Source organism: Macaca fascicularis, chromosome 14, assembly GCF_037993035.2.
Source record: "Macaca fascicularis isolate 582-1 chromosome 14, T2T-MFA8v1.1".
NCBI lineage: Eukaryota > Metazoa > Chordata > Mammalia > Primates > Cercopithecidae > Macaca > Macaca fascicularis.
Window position 1 is genome coordinate 71569042 of NC_088388.1, and position 13218 is coordinate 71582259.

The 13218-nt window shown below is 54.1% G+C and overlaps 1 protein-coding gene across 5 annotated transcripts in view; it reads right to left on the bottom strand.

Annotated features, from left to right (window-relative positions):
• Positions 1–13218, bottom strand: part of STARD10 (StAR related lipid transfer domain containing 10) — a 39876-nt gene that overhangs the window by 11080 nt on the left and 15578 nt on the right. The window contains exon 1 of one of the 5 annotated variants that reach the window (XM_074014647.1): positions 12020–12189. The exons of the other annotated variants lie outside the window; for them this stretch is intronic. The gene's annotated coding sequence lies outside the window, so the exon portion shown is untranslated. Of the gene's footprint in view, positions 1–12019; positions 12190–13218 lie in introns of those variants that run through there. 5 annotated transcript variants of the gene reach the window in all.

Genomic DNA, 13218 nt, shown 5'->3' on the forward strand with positions numbered 1-13218 from the left:
AGACCAGCCTGACCAACATGGTGAAAACCTCTCTACTAAAAATACAAAAAAAAAAAAAAAATTAGCCAGGCGTGGTGGCACACACCTGTAATCCCAGCTACTCGGAAGGCTGAGACATGAGAATCACTTAAACCCAGAAGGAGGAGCCTTCAGTAAGCTGAGATTGCATCACTGCACTCCAACCTGGGTGACAGAGTGAGACTGTCTCAAAAAAAAAAAGAAAGAAAAGAAAAGTAGCTATTGGCTGGTCCAAATGTAGTGAGTGATCTCAATTGATTATTCACAGCAAGTTACAGATCGAACTCCTTGTTCTACTGTTTTCCCCCTTCTCACTACTGCATTTGACTAGTCTTTAAAAAAAAAAAAAAAAAGTAGCTATTATTACTCCAGCGGGTTTCCGTGAGTAGCCACGCACCCTTCCACATGGCCAGGACTAGGCTGCACTTGCAGGTGTCTGCTGATACTGTGCACTCTGGGTGCCTCCCACGCCTCACCCTGCCCTGCCCTTCCATTCATCCTTTCACCATTCTCTGAAGCCTGCTGTGTGCCAGACCTGTGTGCAACTGGGTGGTGGGAGACCGGAGGTGAACTGGACCTGAGCCCTGCCCCAAAGAGGTCCCGCCAAGTAGAGTGGTAAGGGACAGGGACACAAAATCTCAAGATAGCATGAGCAGGGCTAGGAGAGGGGAATGCACATGAACTGCATGGTAGAGTGTGCCTAAGCCCAAAAGGATAAGGCCCTGAGCCACTGAGGGGCAGGGAAGTGCATTTCAGCAGGGGGACCAGTGGTGCAAAGGCCTGGAGGGTTAAACAAACAAGTACAGTCCAGGGTCCAGTGCCCAAGCTGTGTCTCACTCTACCCCTCACCTCTCTCCCACCCCCTGCCTGTGTTCTCTGGGATGCCTTGCCAGTGCTGAGCATTAGAGAAGGTGGACTCTCCACTCCAGGGAGGGGCAGCAGTCTCTCCCAAGACCCAGGGAGATGGTTGACCTGAGATGGGAAAGGAAGTCAGGTCCCCTCCATGGAGCTGTGTCCTGGCCTTGAGAGCCAAAGGCCCAGGCAGTTACAAGCAAACAGACACACAGACAGGTAGACCCAAGGCTAGTCCTCCCTCCAAGACCTTACATAGCAGGACGCCAATATCCTTGCCCATGGAATATGTGGAGCACACAGATTATCCCAAAGTCCTAGGAACCCAGGAAATGATCTATTCACTCAGAACCCTTCAGGTGACCATTGGGGAAACCTGGCTTCAGCTGGGCTCTGAAATATCCTACAGGCTGTGCTAACTTCTCCATACACTGCATTTCAGCAGATAGTTTTGTGACAGGAGTAACTGTTAAGCAAATCACCCTTTCCCAACAGAACCATATTCAAATGAGAGGAAGAGTTCCTGATGGGGTGGAGCACAAAGTATCAAATCAATCACAGCCCTGAACAATAGTCCCAACCTCAATAACCATTACCATTGCTCCAAATCACTGACCATTCAGCACCCTGCAAAGGAGACAGGAGCACCTGGACCATGGACCCCACAGGGGCTGAAATTTAGCTCAAACCACCTCTGCCAGCTGTCAAGGGCACAGAGCTGCATCCTTTGCAGATATTGCCTCTGACCCTTCCAACACCCCAGAGGGAAGCATTGCCCCCATTTTACAGATGCTGAAACTGAGGCCCAGGGAGGTACAATCCACACAGCTAACAGTAGTGAAGCAGAGAACCAGAGTCCAGGTGTGACTGACCCTACAGTGTCAAGACTTTCTGCTACCTTCACCAAGGGGCAGGACTGGCCCAGCTAAAACAAAACACCCTGGCAACTGGAGGCTGCCTTAGTTGATGGTTATAATGCAGTGCTCTGGACTGAGGCCTTGCTGACCAGGGAGGTAGAGCCCACAGATTCTTCCTCCAAAGTTCCTGACCCAAGCTCTAGATTTTCCAGAACCCAGTGCTGGGGCTCCAAACCTGAAGCCCCTGTTGCCTGCAGGCCCAGAGTTCATACAGCAGTGCTGGTCCATCTGTGTCAGACAGACCTCTGCCCTGCCATGTCCCAGCTGTGTGGACTTGGCTTGGGCAAAGGACTCTGAGCCCCAGCATCTCATCTGTCAAGCAGGGATAATCCTTTCCTCAGAGTGGTCCTGTAAGGATTAGATGAGACTGGTCCCTAAAGCCCTTGGCAGTAGCTGCCCCTCCTCCAGCCCCAGGCCCCAGCAACTTTCCCTGATTTCTCAGGCCCTGCCCTGGGGGAACACCTCCCACTAACCCCCAAAGGACAGGACATACAGGGACAACAAGGAACAAAGTTTAAAATAAGAAAAATGCCAAAATTCCTCCACAGCATGAGTGCACAGGGAGGGGGTGGGCAGCTCTCTCACGCCAGGGCCCCGCACAGATGCCCCCTTCACCCTCACAGCCCACAGCCAGGCCCTACCCTCACCATGCTGGACCAGGAGAGGAGGCTCTGAGAGATGCAAAGCCTGGCCCACAGCACACAGCAGGTCCGAGCCCCAGCGCCAGTGCCCCTCTGCCCTTTCTGTTCCCGCTTCTCCTCCCAGGACCCACTCACCACCTGCTGGCTTCAGGGCCCTCCACTGTGCCCTTCCCTGAGGTCCCCACAAGGCAAGCATCAGGCCAAGCTAATGGAGCACCTGCCCCTTGCCTCTGGGTTTCTGGGGTCCCCAAAATGGAGACCCCCAAGACCCTTCACTTTACACTCCCCCTGGCCCCCAAAAAATCCCAAGAGCTGTTCCAGGGCACAGACCTGAGGGTTCAGGGGAAGAGGGGAAGGAGAGAGGTCTGCTCAGTGCTGTCATGAGGGGTGCTGAGGCACCTCCTCCTCCAGCGCTGCCCAGAATGCTTTCCCAGGACTTTCTCTCACTGGCTCCCTTCCTATTATGTCTTCAATATGTCTTCAAACTTCAGCCCGGCTGCTCCCTGTCCAGGCAGCCTGCCCTATCCCTAAACTCTCCAGGATGGGCTGGAGGCCACCCTTCCTTGTCTCCTAGACCCCCAGCAGCTCCCTTCTCAGCTCGCATTGTCATGCATTCATTTGCCTGTAATGCTGTGGCCCCTTGCTCATCTTGGCATCCTCCAGGCCTTGCAGGGGGCCTGGCCTATAGCAAGCGCTCAGTAAGGAGCTGTTCCTGAATGGAGGGATAGGCAGGTAAGCCAACAAAGAGGCTGAGCCTGTGTGGGCTTCTCTGACTTTTAGAATGCCGGAGCCCTGGTCCGTGGCCCTCCGTGCATCTGTATAATTCCCAAGGAGGTGCAGCCATGAAAATCCCTGAACTCTTGCAGATCTCTATAACACAAGGACAACTACTATTACTACTTCTGCCATCATCCTCTTAAAAAGGGGTAAAGGGCTGGGGGGTGGAGGCATGAGCCTTCAGAAATACCAAGAGACAGGTTCAGGGGAGATTCTGGGACTTGCTTTAAGATCTTTAATAGTCCTGACAGTCAAAGAAAAGTAAAGTAAAATTGTACTGAGGTACCAATTTATGCTCAGTAAATTACCAAAAATATATAAAATACTCACTGCTTATCAGGTACTCACTGCTTATGAAGATATGGTAAAACTGTTACACAGTGGCAGCAAAAATTGGTTCCATTATTCTAGAAAATAATTTGGCAAATACTTTTTAAATCATAAAAATGATTTAAAAAGAAATTTATCTTTCTTTCTTTCTTGGTTCACTGCAGTGATCACAGTTCACTGTCCCAGGAGCTGGGACTACAGGTGTGCACCACCACGCCTGGCTAATTTTTGTATTTTTTTTTTTGTTTTTTTGTTTTGTTTTGTTTTTTGAGACGGAGTCTCGCTCTGTCGCCCAGGCTGGAGTGCAGTGGCGCGATCTCGGCTCACTGCAAGCTCCGCCTCCTGGGTTTACGCCATTCTCCTGCCTCAGCCTCCTGAGCAGCTGGGACTACAGGCGCCCGCCACCGCGCCCGGCTAATTTTTTGTATTTTTAGTAGAGACGGGGTTTCACCGTGGTCTCGATCTCCTGACCTTGTGATCCGCCCGCCTCGGCCTCCCAAAGTGCTGGGATTACAGGCGTGAGCCACCGCGCCTGGCCTAATTTTTGTATTTTTTGTAGAGATGGGGTTTCATCATGTTGCCCGAGCTGGTTTCAAATTTCTGGGCTTAAGTGATCCTCCCACCTCAGCCTCTCAAAGTGCTGGGATTGCAGGTGTGAGCCACTGCACCCCACCAAAAAATTTTTCAATTCAGTTCCCAAAATCCCAGGACTACAAATTTATACTCAGGAAAAAAATATAAAATAAGAAAAAATGTTATGTTACAATATTCATGAGTATATTATTGAATCTGCAATTAGCAAATTATACTGGAGAACAACCTGAATACCACCACCAGCAGCCCCAGTTGGGGTAAGAGTGACACATCACCCTAATGATGACTGCACACCACGGAGGGCGGAGGGTTCCCCCGAGCAGGGGCGGCCACTGAGCTAGCTCTGCACCTTCAGAACCCAGACAGGCCTATGGGGAGCAGTTGCCAGAAATGTTCCTGAATTAAGAATTCTGTAGCAATATGAGAAACTTTTTTTTTTTTTTTTTTTGAGACGGAGTCTCGCTCGTCGCCCAGGCGTCGCCCAGGCTGGAGTGCGGTGGCGCAATCTTGGCTCACTGCAAGCTCCGCCTCCCGGGTTCATGCCGTTCTCCTGCCTCAGCCTCCAGAGTAGCTGGGACCACAGGTGCCCGCCACCACGCCCAGCTAATTTTTTGTATTTTCAGTAGAGACAGGGTTTCACCGTGTTAGCCAGGATGGTCTCGATCTCCTGACCTCGTGATCCGCTCGTCTCGGCCTCCCAAAGTGCTGGGATTGCAGGCATGAGCCACCGCACCCGGCCAATATGAGAAACTTCTACAGAGCAAGATTAAGTGAATAAAACAGGATACAAACTAGTACCTGTGCCATGGTTTAAACTATGAACAAACTCTACACCTTTGAATGAGAGCTGGAAGGAACCAAGGAAAAGTTCTACTCAGGGAACTGAGGCTCTGGGTGATTTATATTTATTTTTCTTTTTTGGATTCTTATTACTGGTGCTACAATATCGTTTATACAAGAGATAAAAATCACTTTTTAAGAAAATTTTTTTTTTTGAGACAGAGTTTGGCTTTGTCACCCAGGCTGGAGTGCAGTGGCACTATCTCGGCTCACTGCAACCTCTGCCTCCCAGGCTCAAGGATTCTCGTACCTCAGCCTCCTGAGTAGCTGGGATTACAGGCGTGTGCCAGCGCGCCCAGCTAATTTTTGTATTTTTAGTAGAGATGGGGCTTCACTATGTTCGCCAGAATGGTCTCGAACTCCTGGTCTCAAGTGATCCACCTGCTTCAACCTCCCAAAGTGTTGGGATTACAGGCATGAGCCACCACACCCAGCCTTCCTTTTTTTTCTTCCTAATTAAAAGCATTGCCCAGAACCCCAAGTCCTTGCTCCCCAGACCTGAAAGCTGTGACTCAGCTGGTTGGGGCCTGAGACTACCCGTCTGATGCTGAGTTAACCTGGGAACACTGCGTTGTCTGGCAGGGCTTGCAGGCACTGACAATGACAACTCTTTAGGTTCAAGGAAGGGACAAAGGGAAGCCAGAAATGCAGGTAGAGGAAGGGGTATCTAAGCTGGGCCCTAAAAGATGACCAGGAGAAGAGACGGCACCCAGATGAAAGGGAGGGGGAAGGGGCTCCCGGAAGAGGTGATGGCCTGAGAACTATAAATGGCCTGGACTGGTTGGGGGAAGGAAAGAGATCAACTCAGTGCCACAAGGTAACCCGAGTGAACAAGGACAAAGGTGGGAAATGGAACTGTCCTTTAGGGACCTGTTCATTCATTCATCCATTCTCAGCAAATGTGGATGGTGTGTGGCTCTGTGCCGGGCTCTGTGCTAGGAGGTTGGTATAATAAATTCACTGAATTCCATCCTCTGAACTACCTGGGAGGAGGGACAATTACGCCCATTGGTAAACAGTGGCTCAGAAAAGTGAAGTGGAGGAACCAGGTTGGAACCCAGCACTATCAAAAGTCCATCCCTGAGACTATTCCCTGAGAACGAGGCTCTGTTCTGTGTAGGACCCAAGGAATCAGGTGGGCCAGCACCTGGCCAGAGGAGGACAATCCCTGACAGGTCCATGCTGGGAGCTGGGGCTTTTGAGGGTGTGTGTGGAGTTGGGGGGATGTTGGGGCTGGCTTGCCTAGAGCTGGCGTGGGGGTTGGAAGGACACAGAGCACAGTGGTGTGGGCCCAATGCAGGGTCTTCTTTCCCCATCTTTGAACTCAGTATTCCCACCTGCAAAATGACGAGACAATCCCTATGGCCCTCTCCTGTGAAGTGAAGGGGATCTGGCAGCAGCTACCTCCAACTCATCTTCTCCCCAAAAGTGGAGCCCCCGAGACTGTAGTGGAGAGTAGAAATGTTACCATGTCTCACCTAGACAAAGCTCCCTGAGCAGACTGAGCTAGGCCTTCTCTGCCACTCTCCATCCAGGGCTGAGTGACTCATCCCTGCTCTGCCTCCTTCCCCCTTCCCTCCCTAGTCCCCAGCAGCCTCCCTGGACCTCCACCCCCACCTCCACCTCCAGGCTCCAGAGCAGCAGGCCCAGCTCTGCAGCAGTGATGAATGTCCTGCTCCAACGACATCGCAGAGGCTGGCTTCCTGCCCTGTACCTCTCCACTTCTATCCTAGGGGGCGAGGGGGAGTCAGGCAGAGAAGGGAGAGCTGAGAAAGGGAGGCAGAGAGTGGAGGGCCTAGAAGAAAAGGGAAGGGGTAGGGGAGGCCAGTGGGACAACACAGAGGCCAGGGCTGACTTCCAGACATCAAGACAGGCAAAGACAAAGAGGGAAAAAGCCTCCCAGGGCTTCCCGGACCACCAGTGGACTGACGCCCCCAGAGCTCTGCAGTAAAGTTCCAGGCTTCATCCCTAACGGCCTCTGGAGCACCACACCCTGGGCAGCCCATAGACGTCTCCCCCTCCCCATGCTCAGCGCTGCCATAGCAGGCACAGTTCTCCCTGTGCCCAGCACTGCCATAGCCATAGTGGGCATGGCTCTCCCTGTGCCCAGTGCTGCCATAGTGGGCACGGTTTTCCCTGTGCCCGACACCGCCACAGGGGGCATGGTTCTTCCTGTGCCCGGCACCGCCATAGGGGGCATGGTTCTTCCTGTGCCCGGCACCGCCATAGGGGGCATGGTTCTCCCTGTGCCTGGCATCACCATAGTGGGCATGGTTCTCCCTGTGCCCAGCGCTGTCATAGGGGGTATGGTTCTGGACTTGTCCCTTATGCTCTTACTCTCAACCTCTAGCCAACTCTGCCCCTTGGATTCCACTCGGCCACGACCTTCCCAGAAGCTCCTCTTCACCAGCCCAGATAGGCCTCACCATCCTTGCTTGGACCCCTGTAGCCACATCCTCTTCTCTGGCCTCCTGACTTCCAGGCCACTCTGTCCCCTGTGGCCAGGGAGCTTTTTAAAATCCAGAGCTGATAATGGCCCTTCCCAGCCTGAAAGCTTCTGTTGTCTGTCTGTCTGTCTGTTTCTCTCTCTCTCTCTCTCTCTCTCTCTTTCTCTGCCATCAGGATAAAATCTAAACTCCAAAATGTCCTCCCCACCCTGGTTCTGGCTCTTCTCTTCCTCACTGTTAGCCCTGAACCCCTGCCACAGGGGGAGCCTATCTCCCTGACCAACTCACCAAGACTTTCTCAGTTTGTTGCCTTATCCTGCTGGGTCCCCGAGGCCCCATCCAAACACCACCTCCTGGAGAAGCCCCTGTACCATCCCCCCACCATGCTGCCAGTCACTGGCCTCACTCAGCCCCAGTATATGTCTCTGTCCCCACACTGCTCACAAAAGGCTGTCACTGTCTCCATGTGTCTCCCCATGAGGACTCGAGTCTCTTAAGAGCAGGACCCAGATCTGGTATCTCCAGGTGGCTGGCAGGATGGGTGGGAGGCATGAGAAGAGGTTTGTTGAGTGAATAAACAGCTGGGACAGGAACAACATGACCAGTAGAGACATTAAGGACAGAGTAACCTTAAGACACAGGAACGAAGTGACCAGGAGAGACATTAAGGACACTGCCAGTAACCATTAAGGGACAGGGGAACAGAGATAGATAGAAAACACACCCCAAAGGGAAGACCTTGAGTCCCAGAGACAGGCTTGAGGCAGCTGCACCCCTCTTGGTGCCTCCCTCTATCCCCTCTGGCATGCTTGAACTGGCCTTGATGCCCTGGGGCCCCTGGAGGCAGGACAGGGAGCTTCAGAAGGGGAAACCACAGCACAGTCAGAGCTGAGCCAGGGGCAGGAGCTGCCAGGAGACAGCTGAGGAGACATAATTGGATCACAGACAACTCTGCTTCTGCAGTGAGGGGGTGTGACTCACACACACAGAGTAACACCAGACACAGAAACACACATAGAGTCTCACACTCAGAGGCACAGGCGCACATACCTTCAACACAGATTGACTGACCCTGTCAGGTCCCTGTCCCAGGGCTGTCAGGTGGGTAGGAAGTGGGAGACGGGAAACCCAGCACCTGCCCCTGAGGAGCTCAGTGTCTGCCAGACTAAGGGCCACATCACACACACAGTCACCCACAATTCAGCTCCACACACGAAGGCTCCAACAGAATCCTCAATCCCTATCACATTATCTCATCCTTATGCACAACCATCATCTGGTATCTTATTTAGTTGTTTGCTTCTATCTTGCTTGTCACCCCTTCAGGATGTGAAACCCATGACAGCAGGGTCTGATCTGTGTGGTTTGCCCCTAAATTCCTAGATATGACACAATCCTTGGAACGTAGTATGTGCTCAATAAACATACTGAAGCAATGAATGAATGCATGCATGTATGCAAGTGGAGACACACAAGGGAACTCCATCCTTCTAGCTATCAGGCAGGCCTCTACCTCAAGACTCATCACCTCCCTGGCAAAGTACCAGGCCCCAGCCACTCTGGCAGGGTCCAAAGATGGCAGGCACGGGCAGGAGATGATGGAGGGGATCTCGGGAAGCCAGGGGCAGATGGAGGTGGTAACACAAACCCCAAGGATGAGTAAATGGCTCAGGCACCAGAGGGGAGAGCAGAGGTGGCAGTCACCCCCTATATCCTATTGGGCAGCAGGAGGCAGTATATATGTGCAGATATTGCTCACTGGCCCCAGGACATAGGATTCGAGAGAAGCATCAGAGGTGGCAAGTACCTGCCTTCGGGGAGCCCAGGCTGAGGGGCAGGAAGGCAATGGTTATGCTAAAGCCCCAGAGAATAGCTCCAGCTGCCCTGTGCCACCTGCCCCAGGCTCTCTTTAATCAAAGATAGGTGACAAGAATCTACTGTGATTGGCATGGGACCCTCTGCTGCCCATGCTTTTGAGTCTCCAGGGACCCCAGGGCATCAAGGCCAGTCCAAGCATGCCAGAGGGGATGAAGGGAGGCACCAGGAGGGTGCTGTCTCAAGCCTGACAGGTGGTCTGAGTTGCTTTCCCCCACCTGTTGCCAGAGCACCACCATCTGCCCAGTCAGGGGCAAAGATGAGGGGTCAGGGTTGAAATAAGGTTTCTATTCCCATCTATCCTCAGTGGCAACCTGGCACCCAGGCCAGGTCTCCTGCTCCTCGGGAACAAGCTGGAACAGCCCCGCCGAGGCCCCGGAGCCCCACAGAGCACTGGGGTCATGGCACCCACAGCCCTGGCTCCAGGTGGCCCGGCCAGGCATGGAGATGCGGGGGAAGAAAGAAAACCCATCTGTCTCCAGGACTCCCTTTCTCTCATCTCCTGAAACTTTAAAGACTCTCGGCTGGAAACTGAGCTGGGGCTCTTTAAAGTTTAAAAACCGGAGCCTGGGGAGCTGGGTGTGGAGAGCACAGAGCCAGCCTGGGGGCTGAGGGCTCCTCTAGTCCCAGCAGGGACACAGCCTGGAGGCACCCTCCACTCCACTCCGGCTCATAAGGGTTCCTGCTTAGCGCAGGCACTGAGGGGGCTGTACATCCGTGCCGTCCTGCATCCCAGCCTGCACAACACTTCACAGTGCGCACATCGCAAAGAGTTATGCTGTAACCATCATATCCTGTCCATGATCACTCCTAAGGCTCTCTGGATTCCATCCTTTGCTCCATTCCCCACAACCTGGCTTTAAGGTGGGCCTCCGCACCTCTGCCCAGACAAATAGAGCAGCAGCGCCCTCTTACCGGCTTCCCTGTCTAAGACCCTCCCCTGGCACCCCAGAGCCTCTAAGACTCAAGGCATGGGGCCTCGGTCTAGCTCTCTAATCACCTCCAGCCCCCTGAGTTCCGAGCCCACACTGAACCACCTCCCATTCTCCAAATGATCCGCCTCTGGGCCTTTGCACAGCACCCCATGATCCGCCTCTGGGCCTTTGCACAGCTGCTGCTCTGTATGGAATGCTTCCAATGTGATCAAATTTGTAATCTTCATTCCCCACCCAATTCCAAAAGGATCACCTGAACATTCCTCTGTGCAGTTCCTTCCCTGACTCCCAAGGCTAATTTAGATGCCCTCTCTAGATTTCCAGAGCTCCTGTGACAAGTGTGTGTCTCAGCACCCAGCTGGGGGCTCCTTGAGGGCAGGGCTTGGATCTGATTGCCCTCTCTGTCCCCCACCTCCAGCACAGAGCCAAGCAGAAAGAGGCTAACGATGGATGCTTGCTGAATGCGTGAATGAATGAAGTCTCTGAAGACAGGCAGGGCAGATAAGGAAGCTGAATCCCAGGCATAGACAACTTGCCCAGGGGCACACAGCCAGGACTCTGGATCCTGGTGCTCTTTCCCCAGCATCCTCAACCCAACCCAGGCACCTCCTCCAGGAAGACTTCCCTCACACCTCCAGCCACCTCTGATCTTTCCCTTCTCTGAGCACCTCCAACCCAAAGTCTAGACACTAACTAACTGGGGTCATGCTCTCTGGGAGCCTGTTCCCTGAGGACAGCTCTGGAACTACTTCTTCCAGTTCCCCCCATGCCAAGTCGGAGCTGGAACCAGGCAGCTCAGTGCCTAACCCCGGATTCAGGATCCCCTTCTAGGGACCTCTCTGATGGCACAGACTGGTAAGACCTCAGCCACCATCCTCACTGTCTCCAGCAGGGCAGCCTCCCCTAAGGTTAGGACAGCCTCTACAGACCACCTGCCCAGCAACTTCCTGTACGGGGAAACTGTGCCCCATAGCAGGCAGAGCCAAGCTAGAGCCTGAACTGACCCAGTCCAAGGCCCTAAAACTAGATGAACTCGTGCCCCTGCCACTGCCAATAAGAAGACTGACCCAGAAAGGTGAAATGACCCCCAAAGTCACACAGTGAGCACCGGACTCTTGCCCAGCTGGGTCCCCTCTAAGGTGCCCTCCCACAGTGACACAGCACAGGGAGACCCATGAGTCCAATCACGTTAATAACCCGGTCCAAGGGAGTTGCGAGATCTCAGCCTTGGCGAGTCAAGGACCTAGGTCCTGATCTAGCTTCAGCCATGTCTGGCTGTTTGGCTGTGCACAAGTGAACCTGCCTTGAGCCTCAGTTTCCACATCTGCTTGATGGGATTAAGGAGACCTGTCCCACACACAGCCCTGACCCCACCTTCCCATGACCCTTTTGAGTCCCTGAGACTGGTAAGGGTGGAAAGGGCCTTGGAGACCCCTGAGCCATCTGGCATTTCACCAGGTGAGAGGGTGAGGTGCTGAGGGGTCACGAGCTGAGCACTGGCTTTGGAGTCTGGAACCCAGGTGGCCTGTGGTGTGGGGTAGGTGGACAGTGAGACAGGGCTGGGAGGGGCCACCAGAGCTTTTCCCAAAGGGGAAGGGGAGGAGCAGCAGGACAGGAAGTCAGAGGAGACAGGTCCCCACTGCCCAGCTTCCTGCGGCCAGCAGAGCCTCAGGCTCTCAGCCACACCCCCTCCCACACCTGCTCCAGGGTCAGGTCTCTCCTGTCATGGGCCCAGGCTCCTCTCAGGCCTCATTCCTGCCCCCAGGCTGCCTGTGCAGTGGGTGGAAGGTCACCTGGAACTGTCTGTCCTCTCTTCACCAGGGTCTGAAGACCACTGAGGAGATACGCAGGTCTCCCCTGCCTCTCACGCGGCAGGCCTCAGGAGAACACAGCATGTCTGTACCCAGGCCAGGGCCTCACAGGCCACGTCCTCTGCTGTCTGCCTGCTCCTAATCTCTCCCCCAGGGCCCCAGCCCGGGTGCTGAGTTCAGAGACTCTTGGAGCCAAGAGGGACCAATTGCACAGATGGGCAAGCAGCCCAGAAAGGGGCAGGAATGTGCCCAAGGTCACATGCAACAGCCAGGACTGGACCCCAGCTGGCCCTGGTTGAATGACTGACAGAAGCTCTTGGTCTCCCGTTTCTCACACCAATACAGGTGCCATGGGGAAGCTAACCTGGGCTTTGAGAGACCTGACTTCAGCCTCCAAGCTGCCTCCTGCCTTGTACCCAGGATCCATGTTCAGCATCTGTCCCTGGGACAGGGTCTGAACTCTCAGGAGGTGGGATCTGCCTCCTCTCCAGTATTCAGAGCACAGTGCAGCCCTGGGGCCCGGTCAGGCTGGAGGCCAGGAGGGAGGGAAGGGGTGGAGGTGGCCTCCAACAGCCCCTTTCCCTTTGTCCTGGCTCCAACTACTGGGCCCTGAGCCACAGTGGCTGCCAGGGACCTCTGGACCCGGGGAAGGGGAAGGGAGATGAGGAGGAGGAAACAAATCAGGTAGATAGCTAGGTGGAGTCCCACCCCCACCCTGGGATCAGGAGCACCGGGCATGTCCAGGGGGCAGCTGCTTTCCCAGCTCTGGGGACAGGTCCAGAGCAGGCTGGGGCAGGAGAGGGGAGGGAGAAAGGGGGGCAGAAGTTCAGCAAACACCTGTAGTTGAGTCCCAGCCTCCTGGAGTGACCCAGTCATCCCCAGGGATTCTGGCTCCAGACCTGCTGGGTGACCTTGGCAAGCCACTCCTCTTTGTGGGCCTCGGCTTTCTCATCCATCAAACAAGAATAAGATGATAAGAACACGGCGTCCTCCAGGCCTTCAAAGAGTTATGGATGGGGTTAAAGGCCACGGTGTTGACTAAGATGCAAGCCCATGCGGAGAGGGGCAGGGGCTCTGGAGCCAGGCTGGCATGGTTCCACTCTTGCCTCAGCTGTGGCATGACCTTAGGCAAATAACATTACCTCGCTCAGCCTCAGTTTCTTTGTTTGTAACATGCAGAC